The following is a 26,314-nucleotide window of genomic DNA, read 5'->3' on the forward strand; positions in this document are numbered from 1 at the left end:
TTTTAATGTTTCTGTTATGCAGAACAGAAACTACCTCAAAGAACAAATAAACTCAAGGTAATAACATAACTTTAAAAGTGTTAAATATAAAAAAGGCAGTACAAATGGCATATCTGTAAATAGTTTTCACATGAAAAGCTGGCATAAACTCTCAGCCTGGAGTTCTGGAAAGTAGACCTTTACAAGGAATTTTCCTACTGAACCCTGGTTTCAACCTGAGCTCCATCAGCTATATGGGGCTTGCTATGGAGACTAATTTACTTATTTACTTTCTTTTTTTATTTTGAGACAGAGTCTCGCTCTGTCACCCAGGCTGGAGTGCAGTGGTGCTATCTCGGCTCACTGCAACCTCCACCTCCTGGGTTCAAGCGATTGTCCTGCCTCAGCCTCCCAAGTAGCTGGGATTACAGGTCTCTGCCACCACACCCAGCTAATTTTTGTATTTTTAGTAGAGACGGGGTTTCGCCACGTTGGGCAGGCTGGTCTCGAACTCCTGACCTCAAGTGATCCGCCCACCTCAGCCCCCCAAAGTGCTGGGATTACAGGTGTGAGCCACCACACCCAGCTGGCTAATTCACTTTCATTCTACACACACACACACACACACACACAAACACACTCATCCTACTCATTTGATAAATATTGTATAAGGGCAAACTTAAGACTATGAAGTTGTTTTGGGAGAAGAGATATAGATTCCACAGAAAAAAAGTGAGGTCTTAATGTAAAGTCTTCTTTCAAGAATCTCCTCTCTGGTCCATGCCTCCAAGATGATAAAGAAAAGAAGGAACAAAAGTCATGTCAAAAAGGGCCACAGCCACGTGCAGCCATTTGCTGCATGAACTGTGCCTGATGCGTGCCCAAGGACAAGGCCATTAAGAAATTCATCATTCGAAATATAGTGGAGGCCACAGCAGTCAGGGACATTTCTGAAGCAGCGTCTTCGATGCCTATGTGCTTCCCAAGTTGTTTGTGAAGTTACATTACTGTGTGAATTGTGCAATTCACAGCAAAGTAGTCAGGAATCAATCTCATGAAGCCCACAAGGACCAAACACCCCTACCCCGATTTAGACCTGTGGGTGCTGCCCCACGACCCCCACCAAAGCCCGTGTAAGGAGCTGAGTCCTTAAAGACTGAAGACAGACCATTCTCTGGAGAAAAATAAAATGGAAATTGTACTTAAAAAAAAAAATCTGGCTGATGGTGGAGGAACATTTACAGAAAAGCATGTTGGTGTGGGGGTCTACAGATCATGTGATAAATAATGTATGTGGCTGCCGAGGAACATGAGAACACCTGGCCTTAACACTTACTACCTTACTAGAGAGTCCTACAAGCCACCAATGAGATTCCAAGCCTTATTAGAAGTGTCCCCTTGAATCACCCTCTGATTAAGTGACAAGCTCACAATACTACCTCTGAGGTCATAGAGAAGAAATAAATACCAACCTCTGCTCATAGCAACTAAAAGTGAAAGTTATGGTAAAAGTAAACATAAGTTTCACTTTTTGTGTTTCTAATTTAATGGTCAAATCAGGTTCTTATGACTTAAGTAGAATGTAACATGCCTTGTAAATGTAAAGCACCACAAAGGAAATGCTTAGTAAGAATGCTTCACGCAGAGGACTAACAACAACGGAGATCTGAGGCAAAGGGGTAGGATTTCTTAACTGGTATAGAATTATATTTATGCACACAATCTCTTTGCCCTTGATCCTGAGTAGGAACTACAAGGATCCTTTTACAAAATTCTTTGGTAATTATTGGTTTCAGTAAAACTCTGAAGGTTTGGTGAGTATAGGAGGTAAGATTTGAATTTGAGTTTTTTGTTGACTGTCTGCAAAGACAGACACTAACAATTTATCCTATCAAGAGGTGGAGTCAGCGCCAAACACGCTGGTTTACACCTGTAATCCTAACACTTTGGGAGGCTGAGGCAGAAGGACTGCCTGAGCCCAGGAATTCGAGACCAGCCTGGGTAACATAGCGAGACCCTGTCTCTATTATTTAAAAAAAAAAAAAAAAAAAGAGAGAGAGAGAGAGAAAGAGGTGGAGTCTGTTTTTCCTCCCCGTAAATCTGGGCTGGCTTTGTAACTTGCTTTGACAATAGAATGTTGTGGAAATGACTGTGTGCCAGTTCTGGGCCCTGGCCTTAAGAGACCTGGCAGCTTCCACTTTCACGGGATCTAGCTACCATGTAAAGAAGCTCAAGCTAAGACTACCAAATGACAAGTGATCTATATGGAGAGAGGTCCAGCCAACCCTTGGCTATCCTGGTCACCCCAGCTGAAGTGCCAGACATGAAGATGACACCTTCAAGGACATTCCAGTCCCAGTTGTGGTCTGGCAGAATGTAGTCACTGTTGTGACCCCAGCCTATACCATTTGGGCAGGAACATGTGAGACCAGATGACCGATATAATTATAAGAAATAACAGGCTGGGCGCAGTGGCTCACACCTGTAATCCCAGCACTTTGGGAGGCGATATGGGCAGATCACCCGAGGTAGCGAGTTTGAGACCAGCCTGGCCAACATGGTGAAACCCCATCTCTACTAAAATACAAAAAATTAGCCGGGCATGGTGGCACATGCCTGTAGTCCCAGCTACTTGAGAGGCTGAGGCTGGAGAATCACTTGAACCCAGGAGGCGGAGGTTGCAGTGAGCTGACATTGCGCCACTGCACTCCAGCCTGGTGACAGAGCAAGACTCTGTCTCAAAAAAAAAAAAAAAAAAAGAAAAAGAAAGAAAGAAATAACAAATCATTGTCTTAAGCCACTATTATTTTGAGGTAGTTTGTAAAACCCAACATTCTCACATCTGTTTTGCTCCTATCAACACCTTTTGGGGATACTAAAAATACCAGGGGAGAAGACATAGGGAAATAAATTACATGACTAAAAACAATTATCTCAGGGAGGGGGTAATCACTAAACTAACCATTAAGTGCAAATAAAAATTGGTTTGATAAATTGTTAGGTCATATTTATAAATTATTATTAATGGCTTCTAGGAGCAATATACTCATTATAAAAGTTATATGTCATTTATATTTTTCTGTCTTCATTGTATATATTTGGAAAGATACATAATTAACAAAATCTCTTAAAGGTACCACAAGAAGAAATAGATTCTCAACTGGATCATTTACTAAAATCCACTTGCATATTTCAGAGCCCTACTTAGACTTATGCAGAGCAATCAAGGCTAACCTCACACATTCACACACTGACACATGTCCGGCTTATAAAGCCTAACTTTTGCACTTCAGCCAAAACATAAATAGCAAAAATCACATCTTTTAGTGCAAAAAAAGTTAGACACACACACGGTAGCTTTTACCGTGGGCTGTCTGGTATACTTCCCTTTTGATTTTTAACTAGCAGTGACAGTAGGGCCCTGTGCATATTATTATTAGCTGTTATGAGTTTACACCCCTTGTTCCCTAGAAATAAATGTAGTCTCTCCTGATGGTTAGTGGCAGTGATAAGTAAAATTAAGAGCATTCAGAAATCTTTTAGTATTGTGTGACAGTCAAGATGTCCAGAAAGTCAAAACCTCCAATATTAAACAGCATTACGTGTTTATTATCTCAGTAAATGCTGAGTACCCTGGGAAAACCAGCCCACTCCTGCTTTGCTGCCTGCCACAACAGCATGCTGTTCTTCCTTTCATCTTCACATGAGGGTCTTCAACTAAAAATAAAAACTAATACCAAGGAATAGCATTAATCAGTATCTACAGATATTTTTTCTTCTTTTCTCTGCTAATGCTCCACTTAAGAAATAGCTTCTTAATTCACCTTCTTATTTTAAATATAAGCTTTCTGTAGCAGAGGGGTTAAAAGCATGTCCTCTGGATTCAGAATGCCTAGGCCTGGATGCTTCCTTTACCACCTAATGTGGGTCTTGGGAAAGAGATTTAACTTCTGACCTCTCTGGGTCTCAGTTTCTGCATATAAAAAAATGAAACAAGAATACTATTACCTAACTCACAGGGTTGTTAAAAATGAATGAGCCAGCTACTCGGGAGGCTGAGGCTGCAGTGAGCCAAGATCATGCCACTGCACTCCAGCCTGGGCGACAGAGCAAGATCCTGTCTCAAAAAAAAAAAAAAAAAAAAAAAAGAATGAGACCTCTACATGTATTGTGCTAAGATTAGTGCCTGGATGACCCACAGTAATCACTTGTTAGTCATTATCACCATATCAAAAACCCAAAGATGACCTCCAGAGAGGAGAAAAATGACAAAGAAAACCCTCATTGGAATCAATATACCATAATATTGTCTTCTCAGTTACATAGTGAGGGGCCAAATCCACACATTTCACTACTAAGAGTTTAGTAGTAATTAGTAGTCTTGTATTTCTGAACCAAATCCTTGCCTAAATTTGAGAGGTAGATAAGACTATGCAAATAGATATCTTCAGAGTGAGTGTCATGCAAAGCAGAAGACTGGGAGGCTCTCACTAATTTGGCCAACCTGTTTCTCTTCTCTACAAAGTTCAATTCTACCACATTCAATGTAACTGAAACAGATGGGAAGCATGAACTTATCCCACTTCACAAAAAAAGGCTAAAATAGAATGTCTTTCACAGCTGTTTTCAGTTTGGAAAATTAGTTCTGTGTTTCAAAGATGACAGCTTTTCATGTGCTAAAGCCCTCAAGATAAGCCTTAAGAGTAACTTAAGAGTACAGGTGTAGAAAATCTAATTCTTACATAATCCAAATTGGTCCAAGTGTCAGGTTTTCCTTACTGTTTTCACTTCCATTTAAACATTTATTTACATCTGTAAACTCAGAATCACTTATGTGAAATTCTCTAACAAGTTGCTTCTGAAGGAAGGCAACTAAAACCATCACCAGGCATTAATGAAGCATTAAGGTAGTCTTTCTTGCTGGATGTGAAAGTAAAAATGAAATAGGCAATAACTGAATAATTTCAATAAGTGAACTGAAAAAAAATCATTCCCTGCAACCTGTCCCATTTACACCTTGATTTAGGGCAACCTCTTCCTTGAAAAATGAAAAGAAAAAAACTTTAGCTCATACTGCTAGCGAGTTCTGTTCTAAAAACCAACACACGCAGTAATCTTAACACTACGTGGAAATGAGTAACAATTTGAATTTTCCTTTAAATAAACCAGGTATAATGAAACTTCCCAAGTTCCAGGTATTTCACAGCTCAATTGTCAGTATAGAACCACCATTTAAGGCTAGATTATAGAAGGTAATGCCTGTATAGTGTTGAAATACGGAATTACAAATAATATAACATTTTCCTTCAGCTTTTCATATGCTTTCCATCTTTAGTGTTCAATTCACTACAGTTCTTGGAAAACCACATAAACTTTATACAACGATAGACCTCGCATTTTTAGCCTTATGTTCTATGGTATGTCAAGCTGACAGCCCACACAGGAGATCACTTTCAGAAACAGTAGAACCTCAAACAGATCTGTGCTGAAATTATGGCTAGGTGGCTCCAGGCATGATCCCTCTGTTATAATATGAACACATACACACACAAACACACACACACACATTTTTTTTTTTGGCACATGTGTCTCTTCTAATATATTGTGTTTTTTGAGGATGGGATAGATTTTACTCACGCTTTGTACTTCCAAGTAACTTAGCACTGTGCAGGGCCTGTAAGAGGCATCTGATAAGTGTTTGTGGAATAAAAGGAGAGAAGGGCAAAGGAGAAAGACCTTTAGGGTTATAAGAATTTCTTCTAAACTGGCAACTCTCTGGTTTAAAGACTGCCTCTTTCAGAGACATGGGGAAATAAGTGCTACAACGAATTCAAGTATACAGTATATAAAAGATGCAGAAATATCGAATATGTATACCAATTATATACATTCAATTTAAAGTTGCCACCTTCTGTATATCCTGCTCCCACCTTTCAAGGCCACCGCTATTGCCAACCTGGTTCTTGGTATCGGCTGGGATTAAGAGTAAAGACAATTTGGAAATGCTAAAAGGAAGAAAGGAGGTTGTCTAACACACTGCCCAAGGATGATACAAGACAGGGCTGAAATCAGATCTTCAAGTATTATTGGCAGTGCTTTCTGAAACAAGAACCCACACGAGTAAGTACTTCCATATTATTTTGTTGTTTTTTTTTTTTACAGAAAACTACAGGAACATAAATGCACCTACACAGAGCACAAGTTCACTATCTACACCAACGATAAGAAACAAACAAAAAGGTCTCTGGGCAACAAAAATAGTGGTTACAAAGTTCATACCCTAAAACTTGGAGAAGAGCAGGTAGAACATAACTAAGCCTATTTCGCTGTTTTACATTCAATGTCAGGAAGCTCCTACTCCACAGATAAGAAGCTGCAAATTTAAAAGAGGGCAGCAGGGATACTAACAGTAGCAAAAGAGCAGCTTTCCACCACTGAAAGAAGACAAAGACTGACTACTGAATCCGACTCAAGTAGATTCAATAATTCAAAAAGCAGAGGGGACAACAACCTACATTTTTCGATCATTTCAGAGCCTCACTCAACTACTGCCAGTATGCTAGTAATAATAACCAAAGCATATAATATATTGTAAAAATTTTTCCACAAAAGGTATAGTTAAAATAAAATTTTCACATATAATACCTTACTCCTCAACAACATTAGGTAAATGAGGCATTGCTATGTATATAAAGCAGAAAGTTAACATTTGAGAGCATGGAATGATAGACTTCACTGCCTCCCTCCGTACTTGGTCCTGTCCTCTTTACACATTCATAATTTCACATTTCTTGATCTGCCTTTATAACGTGCCCAAGTTAGCACCCTCTTCTCTAAAGGGGTTATCTTGCCAGAAAGTACAGACCTTAAACATACACCAAAGCTCAAGGTCTCTTCTGCATCAGCTTACATTTTTCTTATCTCACACTGGGATGACAGATGCACCCCCTAGATTCTTTACATCCCGAGCTAGGCATTTCTTCTTTTGTTTTGGTAAGAAAGACCAAATCAGAAGTGAGATCTTTGCATTATGTTCTCTTCTAGGCAGCTCCAGCAGTAATGCTGACATTATAAGTTAGTCAGAAGCTGGTTTCAATAGCAAAGTAAGCTTCTGTTCTGCAGCTCAGGCCTATGTTAAAGAATTCATTAGTACTTGGGGTTACAGAGACAGCTGAAGGAAAACAGGAAGATATATGCAGGTGTAGAAGGAACTGCTGGAGAAGTACTCTAAGAAGGGATAACTCCCCTCTTCCACCGTCAAAATAAGGGACAAGGGCAGTCAGGTCAATGCTATTGACATGGCCGTTACCAAGAGCTCTAAGTTCTTCTATTAATGCAAAAACACTGGCTATCAATCCAACTGCCCCATCAGCCTAGCCAGAACAGACTGCAGGAGCAAGGTTGTGAAGCTGCACCTGACTGGAACCTGCACAGGCTACTCCCAGGCTCCAGGTGGTTTAGAACACCATATCACAGAAGCAAATAACACACCTCTACAGCATATTTTGAACAGTAATCTGAAACACATTTTCTAGGCTTTTTTTTTCTTTTGACAAAAAGAGGAACTAAACAATTGAGTATATACATTAGAATATTTCCCCTTCCCTCATACTATTTTCCATTTATTCATTCAACTGACGAATATTTATTGTGCACCTTCTACATACAGGCACTGTCAGGTGCAGAGAGAAAAATACACAGATACACAGATTACTGTAACAATTACAACAAACTGTAGGGCCTCATTATAACTGTGCTCCCCATCCCAATCCACAAAACCACCTGGCACTTAGTCCCAGAATGACTAAGATTCAGATTCAGAAGAGAGTCTCCTTTTGTTGTTGTTGTTTGTTTGTTTTTTGAGACGGAGTCTGTCAGCAGGCTGGAGTGCAGTGGTGCAATCTTGGCTCACTGCAACCTCTGCCTCCTGGGTTCAAGCGATTCTTCAAGCGATTCTCCTGCCTCAGCCTCCTGAGTAGCTGGGACTACAGGCGTGCACCACCATGCACAACTAATTTTTGTATTTTTAGTAGAGACGGGGTTTCACCATGTTGGCCAGGATGGTCTCAATCTCTTGACCTCGTGATCCGCCTGCCTCGGCCTCCCAAAGTGCTGGGATTACAGGCGTAAGCCACCGCGCCCGACCAACTGTATTTTTATGTATTCTTACAGAATACAAAGAACGCCCTCCTGCTTCTGTTATGAGACTGTGGCAATCACCAAGAGACAACCTCTGTGGTTAGCTATTTTTAAAAGTTATCAATTCAACAGCTGAAGTATCTGGCTTTAGGGTTTTACACTAATGAAATGATTTTAGGGTTTTACACCAATGAAATGATAGACACACAAAGTGTGGGAAGCTGAAGTCTGCCCTGAAAGTGAAGGAACAGAAAGTTTCATTTAGGAATTTAAAATTCAGAAGAGATAAGAAGCAGAAACTTTAAGGCTGTGTGAAAGGCCTGGAATCTACAAATGGAAATCAAGAGAATGAACTAAAAGTCAAGGAATTATCAATTTAACATAAAATAATTCCATGATATAAAAGATTATAAAAATAAAGATGACAGAAACAGTGATGTGTTTTTTTCTCTAATCTTAAGAACCAAAAAGAAAAGCAGGGTATGTGTTTTCTAGTTTCCATTCATTCACCAAAACATAGCTACTGTCCTACCAGTTCTAGAGAAACGAATAAAGCATACCAATGTCACATTTCTGGCTGGTGACTCCACCATGGCGGGCAGCCATGGAGCGAGCCTAGGGCCCGATAGGTGAGTGGCGCGGGGGCGGGGGAGGGCGCGCGACCCCCGCCCCCGGCGCGGCGGGCAGGAAAATGCGGACCGGCACGCGGGCGGGGCGCCACCATGTCACCAGCCAGAAAAGAAATGCTGTGAACTCCAAGATGTCTTGATCATCTTTTACCTGTATCCATATCCATATTTATCACTGCACTTTATCATGAGTCAGACTGACAGTCTGAATTATTATACTTGTGTGTGCCTTTGTATTCTCCTTTGATACGTAATTTTAAATGGGAAAGGGACTCCTGCTAACTGATTCCATTGTACGGTTCTAGAGGCCAAAGTCCAACATCTTTGCAAATTTTAGAAAAGTTATTAATAGAAAACATTGACTTTAAATCTCCCTGAGATTGGCTATGTGTCTGGGCAAATAATTTAGCATCTCTACCATTTGTACCTCAGTTTCTCAAAGACAGTCGTGATAACGAATCATATTTGAGGAAGTGCTCTAAGCTTAGCTCAAAGATCCTGCATAAACTCAAAGAATGTTTGTAATACATAAGCACACTGAGATCTCTAACCAGATTTTTAGAAATCAACGCCAGTGAAATTTTTGCAAGAATTTACAACGCAAGAAAGATAGGCGTGGCTAATAAATGGCAATCTTAACTTGTGCCAGATTATAGATTTATAAAGTCCTACAATTTAAAGGCTAAAGGCTAAAAAAAACCCACATTCCTACTTCCCTTCCAAGTGAGAAATCAAACCTCCAGAGGGAAGCTGGCTGGGTGGGGAAGATGCTGATATCTGGCACTAGACCCAAGTCGCAATACCAAGCAACTCTCATTTTCCCAAATTAGAAACTCCTTATCCATCCCAATGATGGTATGGTCTTTAGGACTAATAATTCCATGAAGACTAACCAAGCCCTGTTACCCCTACTTTCCCTCCAATCCATCCTTCTACCCCTTCTCTTCTTATCCGGAGACTGGCAGGTTAACAGAAGTCAGATTAGAATGAATTTCTTATCAGAACCCACAATCAAGGACGCAGCTCAACAACTATTCACATTCATCATTAAGGGAAACGTATCGGTCCGCTCTTAATCGCGGGGCCGTCACACCCGGAAATGAAATCTCAAGCGCAGCCCACTGACGGCTAACATAGCATTCCTTAAGTTGTGCCCTTCTGCGAGCGCCCGGCGCACGACCCCAGGAGACCTCGGGCCCCGGACACGGTTGCCCCGCCTTCCGCCTCCGGCCTGCAGGTCACTCGCGCTTCCCGGCCACGAGGCGGGCCCAGCAAGGACCCCGCGAGGGCGCGCTCCCTGGGCTGCCGCAACGGGCGCTCCGGGGAACACAAGAGAGGCGCCGGGGCCAATCGCCTCTGGGGACCGCGCAAGGGGACGAGAGACGGTCACTAGAAGAGCCCCTGGCAGCCTGAGGCGGCCCCAGGTGGGCCCGCGCCTCAGGTGGGCCAGGGAGGTGGCGGCCGAGGCCGCGTCCCTTCAGCCGCGACCGCACGCAGGGACACGCGGCCCTAGCGGGTCTCCCAGGAAGCCTCGGGCCCTCGCCCGGGACCCGCCCGCGGCCACTCGGGGACGGCTCAGGGTACCGGTGCCCGGCCCCTCAGGGAGGCGCCCCGCCCCCAGGCGGCCCCAGCCCGGCGCGCGCCACGCACCGCGCCCCGCCCGCGTGCCGGTCCGCATTTTCCCGCCCGCCGCGCCGGGGGCGGGGGTCGCGCGCCCTCCCCCGCCCCCACGCCACTCACCTGTCGGGCCCTAGGCTCGCTCCATGGCCGCCCGCGCCGTGCGGTGCGGCGCGGCCCCGGCCGCCCCCGCCGCCTCCGGGGAGGGGCAGCCCCACGCCGCGCTCACCGCCCCCAGCCGCCGCCGCCACAGCGGCTCCCGCCCACCCCCGGCCCGGCCATTCCCAGGCCACCTCTCCCCGCGCAGAGCGGCAGTCCCGCACCCACCCCCCGCCTCCGCGGCCCCCGGCTGTTGGTACCGTCCTAGCGTAACGCCTGCCCCGCGGCCAATCCCAGCGCTCGCTCGGCGCGGCCCCGCCCCCGCCCAGTAGGCGGCCCCTACCGGACCCGCTCCGGACTGCCCCCCTTAACCTCTTCCGTACCGGGCCCGTCCGCTTAACTCCCTCGGCGCCGGCGCTGGTCTCTACTCCTCCCGGCCGCCTCGCCCTGCCCGCTTACATAAACTGGCCTCTCACTTCTCACTTCCTTCGCTCTTTCTTTTTTCTTTTTCTGTATTTGTCCTCCATCTCTCTCCCCGTCTTCGCTTTTTCTTTCCTGCTTTTCTTAGGTAGGTAGGCAGCCAGGCAGCAGGACTGCAGAGTTGCGGTCCCATAGGTCAAGTTCTGTTTGTGAGAAGCATTTTCCCTCCTCCTGTTGCCTTTTTAATTTGCCTTGACTTCTGCTCGGAACATCTGCCTATCTAAATGTATCCCCCGCCTCTTTTGCGCAGAAAAAGGCTAGCCTTCCCACACTGAGTGCAGATGGCTCTTCATTCGGACCAGAGCAGAGCGTCCTGCTACATACTTTCAGGAGCATCTCATAAAATTATGATTCATTTACTGTAATATTAGTTGTTTTACATCTGTCTTTTGCTAAGGACCGTAAGCCCCATGAGGGCAGGTCAGTTGCCCCTGGGTTGCCAATGCCCGACCGCAGTGCACCCAATGGGAGCAGATAAATCGTGTGAAAGATTCTGCCTTCCCTTTGTTTGCTTTCCGCTGACTTTATACAGAGCCGCCACTGTGTCCATCCATTTATTCACCATATACTAAAGCGCAAACTTAGTGTGCCTGACCCTGAAATTTAATGCAGGTTACTCCATGGAATAAGATGCGTGATGGGGAAAGACTGAGCTGACACTTTTTCTTCAGGCCACATATTTCATTTAATCAGTAAGGCGTACTGAACAGAATTCTTTCTTACTGGCTGTATGATATTGGATGTGCCAGTTAACTGTGCTGAGCATCAGTTTCCTCAACTGGAAAATGGGAGTTATTAACTTCACAGGGTTGTTGTGAGGATTAAGTTAGGAAATGTGTGGGGAAAGTACTCTTAAGATTATTGTGTAGGATTAGGTGTTATTCATCTGTATATTTACTGAGCATTTACTATCAGGAGATCCTAGAGAAATAATTGGGCTTGACACTCGCTCCGGACAATGTAGTTAGGGAGGCAGCATTAATCACTGCATGGGGCGTACAGTCAAATGCAGAAGGCATTGTATTAGCTTTTTGCTGGGTGTAGCTGAAAAGGTTTGGAGGTTTGGAGGTCGTTTTCTGGCCGGGGAATACATAATTCTTGGGAAAATGAGCTGGATGATAATGAGAATCTACCTTATTTCTCTGCACAGGAAGATCGGTCTGCCTGCAGTTAGCTGATCTCCCTGAACCTTGCTCACTACATCAGGAGACCATAAAGCAAAAGGGTAAATCAACAGTTCCTTTAAGACACTTTATCGAAAAGGATTCTCCTTTCTTGCCTGTAACTCCGACAAGGACAGTGAGGGTGAACGTTCCAACTGTCACTGTTCAGGAAAAGGCCAGCTTATCCTGCAGCCTCAGCTTCCTGAGCGGATGATCCCTTCTGTCTTTAAGGATTTTCAGATGGGGGCCGGGGGCAGTCATTGCCTCTCCAAGCAACCCATTTCAGTGCTTAATTTCGCATCCATCTATCCATCCCACATACTGCGGGACAGACACATTTCTTCCTTTTGTGTCCTCAGAGAAGGAGAGCCATGGGTTCAGGGCCTCTCTGTGAAAGGCTTTCAGACGACAAAATTGTTCTTCCCCCCAGTTTTCCCTTCCCCATGTTGCATTACCCAGGCCCTTCTTGAGTGTATGCATAGCACCAGCACCGTGCCTGACACTCCATGATGTCAGTTTCTGCCCCCTCCCCCGTACTGCATTATTTTCCAACCAATCAACAGTCAATATATTCTAAGTATTGTGAGGGATGCAATCATTTAAGAAGGGCGTTTACATGACTACCACACAGGAAGCAGCTGCAAGGAATAGGAACACTTAAATTATGCAGCACAGACTCTGTGATCACTGAGAGAATCACAGTCCAGGAAAACAGTGTGGGCTGGTATTGAGGTGAGCAAAATACGGAGAAGAGAGGAACAATATGAACCAAAGTTAGGCAGTGCTCTGTGAACTTACAGCCGCCATCTTCAGCAGATCATGCGTGACAGGAGAATTGTTCATTTGTTTGTTTATTCATTCATTCACTGATGCATACATTCATTCATTTAATGAATGTCTACCAAGTGCCAGGCACTGAGCTACCAGACCATGCAGAGATGAAGAAAGCCTGGGTCCCATTCTTGAGAAGCTGGCATGAACCCCAATTAAGGAGGTCTGAGCACTTTGTCAAGACTCCTGTGATGCTCCTTTTACCACTCATACGATGTATGGTTCTACGTGTCATTGTCTAATCTCCTCTTTGCCTTTCTTCCTTGTTCCCAAACTGCAAGGATTTTTAAAGACATACACTATTTCATCTTTATTCCCACTTGTAGAGTGCCTCATACAAAGTACCTTCTCCACATTGATGTGTTGAAGCTCATTGAGCTAAAACCAGAGCAGGAATTTGGCTGTCCCCCTCCAGCCAAGGGTGGTAGGCATCCTTAGCAGAGGGATGGATATTAGCCCCAATGTGGAACCCCAATCTTGGAATTAGCCCCAGTGTGGAACCCACCAGAGGCTTGTCCGTGGCCTGCGGAATTCAATAGGGACACCTGTGCTTGGCATTTACTGCCACAGTCACCTTTTCAGGACCATTTTCTGCTAATTCCTTATCCTCCAACCTAAGGGGCTCACTTGCTCTCCTTTCCCTGCCCTCGTGGTTGTGATCACATTGATTCTTCCTGCAGGAAATCCACCTCACTCCCACCTGTAAAAATGTTATACAGCTCTCAGTGCTGCTTGTTCATGAAGCAGCCTTCCCAACTGCACATGCTTTCCTTGGCTTCTGAGACCCAGCACTTTATTTGTAACTGTCTTGCGGTGGGGTGTATTGAAGTCTTTGGGGATCTGTCTGACCCCGTTCCCCAGGTTGTATCGACATCTGCATCTTCTGTAGCACTAACACTGCACATGGCCCATGGTAGCCATGCAATGCTTGAAGGAAGGTTTGAGAACAGGTACTGCAGAGCAGGGAATTGAGCCCCAGAGACTTGTTTCTTGGTTCCTTCATCATTGTAAGCATTTTCCTTAAACTGTTTCAGAATTTCCAAGTCTCTGCCAATTTGTCAAGCCCTAGGACTCCAATAACAGTCCAGCAATCCCAAGTTAGAAGGAGGATATTGTCTCAAGGTGCTTTTGCATACACGAAGGCAAAATATATACGCATGCACGTGCGTGCGCAAACACACACACACACACACACACACACACAGTTTCTTTTAACCTAGGTAATACAGTCACCATGATGGATCCCTCTGAAACTAATTAAATTAATTCTACATCAAGCAAGTCGAGAGGAGCCCTAGGAAAGCTCATGCTGTTCCAAGGTGCCAGGAGCCTGGGGAGAGGGTGACGGGGAAGGCTAGTGAGTAAAGGAGAACACGTATCTCTCTGTTTCCTTCCAGGAGCATGTGCCCTGCCTCAGCTGCTTCCCAGGCAGGTTTGTTCTCTGCATTGGGCTGTCTGTGGACAGCTGCTTCTGCATTTCTTTCCCAATGGGGCAAACTCCTTTCTTTCATTTTGCCACCAGCTCTGCAGAGCTACTCCCAGCTCGCCTCTTGCTTATAGCAACGGACTGCCCACTTACCCCATCACGTGGCACCCCTGTCAATGCCATCTGAGCAAACAACTCACGTCCCAGGGACAGCATCATAAGCCACATACATACACAGGCACACCCAGCTTCTCTGCTGAGACATTCGGGCTGCGGATTCTGAAAGTGGTGGGAATCTTTCGGTTATTTTTTCACTCTAGCAATATTATTTTTAAGAAAAGCTTTATTGAGATATACATACCACAAAACTCACTTGCTTAAAATATACTCAGTGCCTTTTAGTATATTTACAGAGTTGAGCAACCATTTACATAATCTAATTTTAGAACATTTTCATCACCCCCAAAAGTAATACGGGATGTTTTCTCTTTTATTCTGAAAATATATTTACCTATTTATTTTGTTCTTTAAACCTGCACAGTAAAAGCAAAAAGAAAAATACATTAATGGATATGTTAGATTTCCAGAGTTAGTAAGAAATGCAGAGGAGTTATGGCTCTCAAAGCTGTGTTTCACTTAACTGTCATGTATGGCTATAGAAATTTGTTTAACTAGCCCAAAATGTACACTTTGTTGTGGTATATACACTTCAGTAAATGTCCAGGGCCACATCTTTGACATTTTCCAGTTTGTTGTGAATTTCTCTAATGCCACATATGGCTCTTCAAGGGATTGGGTGGAGACAATATTGCAAATTCCAGATTGCTAATTCTCACAAGGCAATACTTTTGTAATATGCCTAGGATGGTACCACAGGCATATTGGTATTTAATATACGTTTTTTTGTTGTGATGGAAGCTGTTTTTTATTGACTCAATTCAATACATGAAGTAATTGCAGCCACATGGAAGTTCTGGGTTCCTCAGACTTCTCTTTGAGACCCTGCTTGGAAAGCCAGGAAGCTTCTACCATCCATGGATAATGTGGTAAAGAGTTCAGCAGAAGGCTCTTATCCATGGAAAATGTGGTAAGGAGTTCAGCAGAAGGCTCTTTGAGCCTTTTTCATGGCTGGCCGAGGGATGTGCTAGAGGACAATTCTCAGTCTGGCTGCAGAGGAGCTTTTTTTTTTTTTTTGAGACAAAGTCTCCCTCTGTCGCCCAGGCTGGAGTGCAGAGGTGCGATCTCAGCTCACGGCAACCTCTGCCTCCTGAGTTCAAGTGATTCTCCTGCCTCAGCCTCCCAAGTAGCTGGGACTACAGGTGCGCACCACCATGCCTGGCTAATTTTTGTATTTTTAGTAGAGATGGGGTTTTGCCACATTGGCCAGGCTGTCCTCAAACTCCTGACTTCAAGCGATCCTCCTGCCTTGGCCTCCCAAAGTGCTGGGATTACAGGCTTGAGCCATTGGGCCCAGCCCAGAGGAGCTTTTTAAATAGCTCTATGCCTGCCCCCATCTGCAAAAATTTGAATTTAATAGTCTTGTGGTGAGGTCCTAGCAAGGGTATTTTTTAAAACCTCCAGTTTATTCCAATTTGCAACCAAGGCTGAGAACCATTGTCCTACTAGCAACTAAGCCAGGGCCATGTGAATAGGTTGAATCATATGAAATTGTCATCTTTATAGGGCAAAGTTGAACATGTGCAATTTTATATAGTTCAATCTAATATACAGGTAATTGGGTTTTATTTTCAAGGGAAGATAGCTTGGTCTTTTGGTAACCCTCTGTAGGAAGCCAGCCATTTCTCTCCAAGCGCTCATCCTGCTGTGAGCAAGGATGAGAAAGATGTGACAAGGAAGAAAGCCAGTGCACTGTTGGTCAAGATGCTGCCCCTTGGTGGACCAGACCCCCTACATCTTTCCTTCCAGTGGGGCTTAGACATACAGAAGCCTGTGGCTGTCAGGCATGAAGGGAAATGAGCAAAGCAGGCCAAAGGTGAGGCAACCAGAAGGGTTGAGGGAACATGACATACCAGAGAGCCTGGTCCCTCCTTCAAAGGCATTTACATTTGTGTGTGTGTGTGTGTGTGTGTGTGTGTGCACGTGTGTGTGTGTACACACATACACAGAGCAGGCCAAATCATAGACATCTATGTGTTGAAATCTAGTCTTCGGTCCTACAGTTTGTGATCTTTTCCTGGAAGGTAGATGTTTGTGGCACAGGGAGGTGACCCAGAACAGAGGAGGACAAGGTACTCAACACAGTGGGACTATAAGCCCAGGGAGAAAGAATCAGTACCTAACTGATGCCTGCTCTACCCCTCTGGGGCTGATGGGCGAAATAAGGAGGCATGGCATGTAGGCAGGGAGATCCCTCAGGCAAGGGAGTACAGGGGACCACTGAAGGGAGTGTGCTAGGATTTTCAGAGATGTTAGCAACGCTTTGGAAGAAATGGTAATACCAGGCTGGTATTTTCACCATGGCAATGCACAAGAAAGGGTCTCGGCTGGGCGCAGTGGCCCACGCCTGTAATCTCGGCACTTTGGGAGGCCGAGGTGGGCAAATCACCTGAGGTCGGGAGTTTGAGACCAGCCTGACCAACATGGAGAAACCCCATCTCTACTAAAAATCCAAAATTAGCTGGGCATGGTGGCACATGCCTGTAATCCCAGGTACTTGGGAGGCTGAGGCAGGAGAATCACTTGAACCCAGGAGGCAGAGGTTGCGGTGAGCCAAGATTGGGCCATTGCACTCCAGCCTGGGCAACAAGAGCAAAACTCCATCTCAAAAAGAAAGAAAGAAAGAAAGAAAGAAAACAGAAAGAAAGAAAGGGTCTCACTTAATGTGACCACCAGTCATCCAACCAAAACCATCAGTTGTCTTAGACTCATTTTTCTCACCCCCACCTCTGATTAGCACCAAGTTCTGCCAACTGTGGCTGCTAGAGACTTCTCAATCCATCTCCTTCCTTCCAGCCACCCAACCACTGCTCATGTTCAGGCACCATTTTCTCCCCACTGGATTATGGCAACGGTTAATTTTATGTGTCAACTTGACTGGGCCATGGGATGCCCAGATAAATATTATTTCTAGATATATCTGTTAGGGTGTTTCTGGAAAAGATTAGCATTTGAATTGGTGAACTGAGTCAAGCAGATGGCCCTCCCCAGTGTGGGTGGACTGCATCCAATCTGTTCAGGGTATAAACAGAACAAAAAGGTAGAAGAAGGTTGAATATATGATCTCTGACTACTTTAGCGGGGATATGGATCTTCCCCTGCCCTTGCTACCCCTGCTTCTCAGGCCTTCAGATCTGGACTGGAATCTATACCATCGGCCCTCTGGCTCTCAGGTTATACCACCAGCTTTCCTGGGTCCCCAGCTTGCAGACAGCAGATTGTGGGACTTCTCAACCTCCATATTCATGTGAGCCAATACCTTCTCATAAGTCCCTTTCTAGAGATATATGTATACAAAGATCCTATTGGTTCTGTTTCTCTAGAGAACCTTGACTGATACAGATTTAATGCTATGGACTGAGTGTTTGTGTCCCCACAAACTCATAACTTAATGGTATATCATGAACAACTTCTACATTATTACATATTTTTACTACAGCATTTTCTTAAATCACAACATTTTTAAAAGATCTTTGGGGCCGGGCGTGGTGGCTGATGCCTGCAATCCCAGCACTTTGGGAGGCCGAGGCGGGAGGATCACCTGAGGTCAGGAGTTTGAGACCAACCTGGCCAACATAGTGAAACCCCGGTTCTACTAAAAATAATTAGCCAGGCGTGATGGCGGGCACCTGTAATCCCAGCTACTCGGGAGGCTGAGGCATGAAAATCGCTTGAACCTGGGAGGCGAGTTTGTAGTGAGCTGAGATTGTACCATTGCCCTCCAGCCTGGGCGACAGAGTGAAACTCGGTTTCAAAAAAAAAGATCCTTGGTATTCCATGCTGAGGTTATACTGAAGTTTGTTTAGCTGGTTCCTTTTAAGTTAGACACTTAGGCTGCTTACCATTGAGACTTTTTACATAAAAGTCATAGGGCAGAGAGGCATAACAGAGATGGAGGTGTTCTCCCAGGACCCAGGCACATGTGACACAGAGGGAACTTCGTCACGGATACAGCACAGTTCCACTCCAAGGGCTCCTGGAGAATCCATAAGCAGCTGGAATTATCCTCTTTGATGATTCATCCAGATGTCAAGGGCAGAACACCCTCTGGCCTTCTTAGCTAGCTGCCTGCTAATCAGCAGCTTACTCAAGAAAAGGCAAAGTTCATTATCTTTCACATGTCTGCAGTTTTTCATTTTTCTCCTTTCTCCTCTTTTCCTATTTCTTATTTTGGCTCTGATATACGAAATAAAGCTGTTATTGGTTTCCCTTGTATACAAGTAAATGGTGCCCTAATAATTAACCCTATGTCTTTGAATTATTCTTTGATACTATTATACACAGTCTTTCTGTGCTCATTCTCGTAGCAAATTGGTGTGCTTATTCAGGACCGTGTTCTATGGCGCTAACTTCTGGTGGATGCTGTGTGACTGTATTGGCCTATCTGACTCCAGCCCACAATGTGAAGGAAGGCAGCTTTCAGCATCACAGGTTATAAAATGCACCGAAGAATGACATAATGACACAGAAATAAATATAGAATGCTCAATGAAAAGCTAAGTACTGGAGAAACTTACAAGAAAAATGAAAATAATTCCAGCCCTGCAAATCTTACCTTCCTCCATACGCAAACACAGACTGGCAATTCACAAGTAAATGCAAGGTTTTCAACATCCAACAGTTTGTAGTCATGAAAAAAAAGTCAAAAGTAAAACACTCCACACAGTGCCTTTCCTTGTCCTTTTTAAAGCTCAAAAGAGGCTCAAGCAACAACATTCTCCTTCTGAGTTGAAACCAACAGGAGCTGAGGCTGCCCTGGGACAGTGGCCCTTTTATGAACTGGGAGTGAAGACCGGGCTTATTCACAGGACTTGTGGGGCAGCTGGACCACACCCTTTCTGGGCTGCTTGCTAGTGTGTGGTTTGGGCTGGGCCTTGATGTGATTGCTGACCTCCAGAGGGCAACATGGGGTGTGCACTTGAACCAGCCTTCCTTCGGGGAAGCTTTAACATCAAGTATGAGATGTGGCTCTTGATAGATTTTCAACCCCCATTTCCTGAGCTGCTGCTGCGTGCTGGGCCTGGGGACAATAAGGACATCTTGCTGGCCTGTGCAGGATCCCAGTCCAGTGGGAAGATTGACACATAGGCCCGGAATCACAGTAAAATTCTGCCATCATTCATATAACAGACATCTACTGGTCAGCTCTTTTTGCCAGCTCCACGATTCTGAAAGAGGAAGGGTTTCGTAGAGGCTGTCTGGTTGGAAAGGGGTAGCTAGGGCACTAGATGGAAGCAGTTTTTTCATAGATTATTCACTGCAGCCTATAAATATCGCAAAGTTTTCCAAAGGTGTTTTTATTCATGTACATATGATTGAGAAAATGTTTCTCAGTTTCCATGTCATTACATATATTGCCACATTCTAAAATTGTTTTTCTTATTTGATTATTACTTGGGGTGGTAGGGGAGGCACTAATAGATGGTAAGAGGCAGATACATTCTCCCTAAACCACTCCTCAGGCTGCATTAGGTACAGAGGATGCCATCTAACACTGCCTGCGCAGCAAGCAGAGGCTTGCGATGCAGGAGGGGAGTCAGCAAGCAAATGCAAAATGCAGTACAACTTAGCAAGTGCTGCTCATGCATCTGCTTAATGGCTCATTCTTTTAGTGTTTATTGAGTGCCTACTGCAGCCAGCCACAGTGCTGGGCCCTGAGGGTGCTCCTTCTCTGAACTCACAGGGCAGTGAGATCCTACGAGTAGGGTTGCCCCATAAAACACAGGTGGTCCCATTAAATTTGAATTTCAAGAACAATTTTTTGGTATAAGTATGTCCTATGCAATGTTTTTATTTGCTAAGTCTCACAACCCTATCAAGGAGAGACCATAAAGAATGCAGAACGCTCACGGCCGGGCGTGGTGCCTCACGCTTGTAATCCTAGCACTTTGGGAGGCTGAGGCAGGTGGATCACCTGAGTTCAGGAGTTTGAGACCATCCTGGCCAACATGGTGACAGCTGTCTCCACTAAAAATACAAAAATTAGCCCAGCGTGGTGGTGCACACCTGTAATCCCATCTACTTGGAAGGCTGAGGCAGGAGGATCGCTTGAACCCAGGAGACAGAGGTTGCAGTGAGCTGAGATTGCGCCACTGCACTCCAGCCTAAAAAAATTAACCTGGCGTAGTGGCATTCACCTGTAGTCCCAGCTGCTTGGGAGGCTGAAGTGGGAGAATCTCTTGAACCTGGGAGGTGGAGGTTGCAGTAAGCTGAGATCATGCTACTGCACTCCAGCCTGGGTGACAGAGCAAGACCCCGTCTTAAAAAAAATAAAAAAAATAAAAAATAAAGAATGCAGAGTGTTCAGGACATGGAGGGTGAGGAGGAATTCCTCAGGTATCTGCTTACGTGGCATCCTCTCAGCAAGGCCGCCATGAGCATCTATCATTCTGCAGCCCTTCACCTTAATCATTCTGAAATTATACAGGATGATATTGCAAGGATTATCAGCCTTGCTGAGATGAATGTACTCCCCAAGAGCAGGGTCCTTATCCATCCTAATTCCTAGCATATAGGTGGGGCATAACTACTTGTGGAATGAATGAATGTTCCTGGGGCAGATGAATGGAGGGCATTGTGGTCAGGAAAGGCTTCACAGAGAGGTGGATTGGAGTAGGGCCTAAAGAAAATGGGGGGTTTACTAGGTGGACAGAGGGGAGGGAAGGACACTCCAGGCAGAGGGATCAGTGTGAGCAGAGACATGGAGGAGTGGAAGAGCTGGTGGCCAGACTTTTTTTTTTTTTTTGAGACAGTGTCTTGCTCTGTCACCCAGGCTGGAGTGCAGTGGTGTAATCTCGGCTCACTGCAACTTCCACCTCCCAGGTTCAAGCAGTTCTCCTGCCTCAGCCTCCTGAGTAGCTGAGACTACAGGCATGCGTCACCATGCCCAGGTAATTTTTATATTTTTAGTAGAGATGGGGTTTCACCATGTTGGCCAGGATGGTCTCGAACTCCTGACCTCAGGTGATCCACCCGCCTTGGCCTTCCAAAGTGCTGGGATTATGAGCCACCATGCCCAGCCCCAAGTGGCCAGGTTTTATAGGAGTGTTGAGGACGTGTCTGGGAAGGAGGAGGGATCAGGAAAAGCAGCAAGGGCCTGGCCAGGTTCTTGTGTGCCTGCCTAGGTGAGGAACCAAGGGGTTTTTAGGAGGAGGGGAATTGAAGAGGTGTGGGGTCAGAGGAGAGAGGGCAGCCCAGAAGCTATCCACCTAGCAATGGTCTGGGCAAGAGAGGCTGAAAGTCTGAAGCAGGCAGGGATGAGATCACTTGTGGGTATTTAGGAGAAAGAATCAGTAGGACTTGGGTGTAGAAAGTTCTATAAGCCAAGGTAACAGATAGTGCCACATTTGGGGGGGAAAGGGTGACATTCCAGGAGGGCAGGGGCAAAGCCTTGGGAGAGAGAAAGGAGTTCTGAGCTAAGCAACCAGCTTGTGCATATGGGCTGAGGTGTGATGGGCCATGACCCTGTGGGGGCATGGCGGGCACTGTATGATCAAGGGGGACCTTGAAAGCCCTGTCCCATAATTCCCTCTATGTGGATGAATAACAGCTCATGGCCCTGGTCCCACTAGCTGGGAGGAGCCATGGGTTATGGATAAGAAGGATCTAGTGGGTGATAAGTTCTCCTGTGTGCCCCAAAGGGACTCTTCATTGGCTTGATGTCAGAGAGCAAATTCTTTCTTGGGGAGTTGTGGCAGCTCCAGCTATTTCTGAGTGGTGAGGTCCAAGGATTAAAAGGCAAAGACACAAGAATGGACAGTGAGCTAATGGCATTTCATAGGACCATGGTCATTCCAAAGCTACATGAACAGCAGGATAAGAAATTAAGCTCATGAATGTCTGCTCTCAACCAGGTCCTATCCTAGTCCTCAAAGGCCTCTGCCATCTGCTCTTTCTGCTTGAGCTTGGAGGAAGGATGGCCAGAGCCCATGACAGGGGGCAGAGTTTTGTTTTGGGTTGTGTGTGGTTGATGGTTTTTTTTTTTTTTGCTTTTATTTGAAAAATGGTGGGGTGTTTTTTGGTTTTTGATTTGTGTGTGTGTGTGTGAGACAGAGTCTCACCCTGTCACCCAGGCTGGAGTGCAGTGAACAGATCTTGGCTCACTGCAGCCTCCACCTCCCGAGTTCAAGCAATTCTCCTGCCTCAGCCTCCCAAGTAGCTGGGACTACAGGCACCCACCACGATGCCTGGCTAATTTTTGGATTTTTAGTAGAGATGGGGTTTCACAATGTTGGCCAGGTTGTTCTCGAACTCCTGACCTCAGGTGATCTGCCTGCCTCAACCTCCCAAAGTGCTGGGATTACGGGCTTCAGCTACCATGTCCAGCCAGCTTTTACTTGAAAAATGTTTTATTTGCATAAAGTAAAATTAACTTTTTGGTGTACACTGCATGCATTTTTCACAGATATGGACTTTTGTAACTATCACCTCAGGCAAGATACAGAACAATTCTAACACCCCAAAGATTTCTCTTATGCCGCCTCTTTGTATTCAGACCTTCCCCCATTCCTAAACTCTGGCAACTACTGATATGTGTTCTGTTCTTATATTTTTGTCTTTTTCAGAATGTCATAAAAATGGAATCATATAGTATGTAACCTTTTGAGATTGGGTTTTCACTCAGTATAATGCATTTGAGATTCAGGCATGTTGTTTCATATATCAGTAGTCCATTCTTTTTTATTCTTTTTTTTTTGATGGAGTCTCGCTCTGTCACCCAGCCTGGAGTGCAGTGGTGTGATCTCGGCTCACTGCAAGCTCTGCCTCCTGGGTTCACGCCATTCTGCCGCCTCAGCCTCCCAAGTAGCTGGGACTACAGGCGCCCACCACCACGTCCAGCTAATTTTTTTGTATTTTTAGTAGAGACGGGGTTTCACCATGTTAGCCAGGATGGTCTCGATTTCCTGACCTCGTGATCCACCCACCTTGGCCTCCCAAAGTGCTGGGATTACAGGCATGAGCCACCGCGCCTATGGTGGCCCAAGTCCACTCTTTTTCTTTGCTAAGTGGTATTTTATTGTATAGATGTAACAGTTTGAAAGACATTTGGGTTGTGGCCAGTTTTTGACAAGTATGAGCAATGCTGGCATAAATATTTATATACAGGCTTTTATGTCAAATTAGTTTTCCTTTCTCTAGGATAAATACCTAAAAGTGGATTGTTGGGTCAAATGGTAGGTGAAGGTTTAACTTTTTAAGAAAATGCCTGTTTTCTAGAAAGGCTATACCATTTTTCATATGAGAGGGCAGAATTTTGCCAATCTTCCTTTCACTTATTCCTTCTCTTTCTTTCCTTCTTTCCTTTCTTCCTTTGTTTCTTCTTTCTTTCTTTTAAACTTACGTTTTTATTGAAGTGTAACTCACATGCCCTCTTAAGTGCACTATCTTAAGTGTATAACTAGATGGACTTTAACATGTATATACATCAATGTAACCACCACCCAAGACACAAAACATTTCCAGCACCTCGTCCCAGTTCATACCTCACAATCTTGCAAAGGATTGCCGTCCTGACTTCTACCACCATAGATTGGTGTTGCCTATTTAGAACTTCATGTAAACGGGATCACACAGTACGTGCTCTTACATCTGGCCTCTCTTAACTCTACATTATGGGAAATTCATCCAGGCTGATGTGTGCTGCAGCATCTCATTCTTTTCTGTATTGCTGAGTTGTGTTGCATTGTATGAATATGCCTCAATATATTTATTCACCCTCCTGTGATGGACATTTGGGTTGAATCCAATTTTTGGCTATGAGGAACAAAGCTGCTGTGAACATTCTTTTCTGGATGTTTCAACATGTGGACACAGCTCTCATTTCTGTTGGGTATATTCCCAGGAGTAAAACTGCTGGGTATGTTTGGATACTGCCAAGCAGTTTACCAAGTGATTGGCCAATTTACAGTCCCAGCAGGCAATGGATAAGATACACAGTTGCACTGCATCCCAACACTTGGTATTGTCAGTCCTTTTCATTTTGGCTATTCTGGTGGAAGTCTAATGGTTTCTCACTGCAGTTTTAATTTTTATTTTCATTTCTCAGATAACTAATGCTGTTGAGCATCTTTGTATATGTTTCTTGGCCAATTGAATGTCCTCTTTGGTGAGTAGCCTGTTTAAACCTGTAGTCTATTTTTTTTTTTTTTTTTTGAGACGGAGTCTCGCCCTGTTGCCCAGGCTGGAGTGCAATGGCACGATCTCGGCTCACTGCAACCTCCGCCTCCTGAGTTCAAACGATTCTCCTGCCTCAGCCTCCCAAGTAGCTGGGATTACAGGTGCCCGCCACCACGCCCAGTTAATTTTTGTATTTTTAGTAGAGGCAGGGTTTCACCATGTTGTCCAGGCTGACCCAGTGATCCGCCCGCCTTGGCCTCCCAAAGTGCTGGGATTACAGGCGTAAGCCACCACGCCGGGCCTAAACCTGTAGTGTATTTTTTGATTGGGTTATCTGTGTTGACCTTTCTTTTTTTTTTTTTTTCCCCTCCCACTTCAGCCTCTGAGTAGCTGGGACCACAGGCATGTGCCACCATGCCCAGCTAATTTTCTGAATTTTTAGTAGAGATGGGGTTTCATCATGTTGCCCAGGCTGGTCTCAAACTTCTGAGCTCAAGTGATCCTCCTGCCTCAGCCTCCCAAAGTGCTGGGATTACAGGCATGAGCCAGTGCGCCTGACTAGCATTGACCTTTCTTTGTAGAAGAATGGAGGCCATATGAAGCATCTAACCTTATCTGATGATCATCTCAGAAAGAAAATTAGCATTGGCCCAAGGGCAAAAGTTGCTTTTGGGGATGTGAGTGAGGGCAAGGGATGGGCAACCAGTCCTCTCAGAAACGTTGCTTACAGGCCTAGAGTCATGCAGTGTGGCCAAGGCAGTTCTGGGTAGTTGGCCCACCCACCTCAAAGGCCCTGACACCCCCTTTCCCATTCCTGGCCTTTTTCACAAGTCCCTTTGGTAAATATTGGGAGACTGGGAATCCTGGGAAGCAAACCTCACCTCCCCTTGCCCCTGGGCCTGTGACCATATCTGACTTTTTAGGTTATATCTCTATCCCTTGTCTTTTGGGATGTAGCCTAATTATTTAAAAAAAAATTTATAGGAGGAATACATTTACACAAAAGTTTAAAAGTCATAAGGTTGTAGATTAATAGATCATCACAAAGTGAACACACCCATGTAACAGCCATCCAGGCCAAGAAATGTTAACATTACCAGCATCCCGGAAACCCTGACCTAACCCTCCCAATCTCTATCTTCTTAGTCTTTCTCAAAGGTAACTTCTATCCTGGCTTTTAAAAGCAACATAGGTGACTTTTGCCTGTTTTTGAACTTTATATAAATGGCTATGTAAATGGGTTCATGCCGCTGTGTTTTTCTCCTATCTGACTTTTTCACTGAATATGATGTTTAGGAAAGCTGTGCACATAGTAGCATGTGGCTGTAGACCATGTATCCTTCTTTTTTTTTTTGAGACAGAGTCTTGCTCTGTTGCCCAGGCTGGAGTGCAATGGTGCCATCTCGGCTCACTGCAACCTCCGTCTCCCAGGTCCAAGTGATTCTCCTGCTTCAGCCTCCCCCAGTAGCTGGGATTACAGGCATGGGCCACCACACCCAGCTAATTTTTTTGTATTTTTAGTAGAGACGGGGTTTCGCCATGTTGGCCAGGCTGGTCTCAAACTCCTGACCTCAAATGATCTGCCTGCCTCAGCCTCCCAAAGTGCTGGGATTACAGGTGTGAGCCACTGCCCTCAGCCTATTTATCCTTCTTGCTTG

General features: G+C 45.0%; 1 protein-coding gene and 1 long non-coding RNA gene across 6 annotated transcripts in view; one reads left to right on the plus strand and one right to left on the minus strand.

The window, feature by feature from the left end:
* The window catches only part of FAM20B (FAM20B glycosaminoglycan xylosylkinase), a 48,819-nt gene extending 38,002 nt beyond the window's left edge, over positions 1-10,817 (minus strand). The window contains exon 1 of one of the 4 annotated variants that reach the window (XM_009240522.3): positions 10,724-10,817. The gene's annotated coding sequence lies outside the window, so the exon portion shown is untranslated. Of the gene's footprint in view, positions 1-8,678; positions 10,276-10,487; positions 10,690-10,723 lie in introns of those variants that run through there. The other 3 variants (XM_024232297.2, XM_024232304.3, XM_054550785.2) reach the window with 3 other exon arrangements.
* Positions 1,503-26,314, plus strand: part of LOC129058259 (uncharacterized) — a 92,650-nt gene continuing 67,838 nt past the window's right edge. The window contains exons 1-3 of one of the 2 annotated variants that reach the window (XR_008523315.1): positions 1,503-1,658; positions 5,918-6,099; positions 8,152-8,546. This is a non-coding gene — a long non-coding RNA (uncharacterized LOC129058259). Of the gene's footprint in view, positions 1,659-5,917; positions 6,100-8,151; positions 8,547-26,314 lie in introns of those variants that run through there. The other variant, XR_008523314.1, reaches the window with a different exon arrangement.

This window comes from Pongo abelii, chromosome 1 (assembly GCF_028885655.2).
Source record: "Pongo abelii isolate AG06213 chromosome 1, NHGRI_mPonAbe1-v2.0_pri, whole genome shotgun sequence".
Lineage (NCBI taxonomy): Eukaryota > Metazoa > Chordata > Mammalia > Primates > Hominidae > Pongo > Pongo abelii.